Source organism: Pinus tabuliformis, chromosome 6 (genome assembly GCF_031772625.1).
Source record: "Pinus tabuliformis cultivar Carrire ecotype Pingquan chromosome 6, CPIR1, whole genome shotgun sequence".
NCBI lineage: Eukaryota > Viridiplantae > Streptophyta > Pinopsida > Pinales > Pinaceae > Pinus > Pinus tabuliformis.
This window is the reverse complement of record NC_142292.1, coordinates 107,131,106-107,132,018: the sequence shown is the minus strand read 5'-3', so window position 1 is coordinate 107,132,018 and position 913 is coordinate 107,131,106. Positions and strand designations below refer to the sequence as shown.

The window sequence follows — 913 nt, the reverse complement described above, 5'->3', positions numbered from 1 at the left end:
AAATTTCTAGCAAAAACAAGACACCGTATGTGCTGTGCAATTTATGTTGAGACGCAAAAAATTAGTCGCGCGACAAATTCAACTAGGTACAGCTAAAACTTTTAAGTGTGCATTCAAGTAATGGCAAAAATGAGAATAAAATAGTTGGACACGCTCAATGTGCAATTAATGGTTAGACGCCTTTCAAAATCTTTGTCGCGCGAATAAATTCACGTGGATAAAATAATCTCGCCGTTGCCGGGGATCGAACCCGGGTCACCCGCGTGACAGGCGGGAATACTCACCACTATACTACAACGACAATGATGTAAAACCGACACTGAAATATTCATATTTATATGTTAATCCAATGTCTATGTAGCGCGATTCTAACAACTGTTCAAAGAAATGAGGAGGCCATTAAGGGTTAGAGAGATAGAATTCAAACTTGTGAGAACCCTCGGCTCTTATGGTGTATTTTGAAAAGAATGGCAAGGAATTGGAGTCGAATGCTCTATTGTTTGTGAACATGAGATATTTCTGTTTTTTTTAATGTGTGCCTCGATATAATACCTTAATGAGAGGGAAGCATATTCAAATTCACTTAACCCTCAACTCTTACTGTGTGTTTTGAAAATGAATGGCAAGGGATTGGATTAGAGTAGTTCGTTGCTTGTGAACCTTTCTCATATTCATGGGATAAAGTTTTCCTATTATGCTCAGATATAAGAATTTTATTATAAAGAAGTACATTCAAAGTAATTGTCACGATTTTTTTAGATTGGTTAATTATCACTGATTTTCTAGAATTTATATTTTTAGCTAGTAAGAATTGTGACAAATGACAGAATTCTCCACTTTGATGGAGGTGATATATTGGACATGATGAAGATGTAGTTTTGCTAAGTTTATGCTTTTTTTTGACAAATGATAG

General features: G+C 35.4%; 1 non-coding gene across 1 annotated transcript; it reads right to left on the bottom strand.

Moving 5' to 3' along the window:
• Nucleotides 1–229: 229 nt before the first annotated feature.
• On the bottom strand, nt 230–301 carry TRNAD-GUC (transfer RNA aspartic acid (anticodon GUC)). Its single transcript has one exon. It is a non-coding gene; the product is annotated as a tRNA-Asp (tRNA).
• Nucleotides 302–913: the final 612 nt, after the last annotated feature.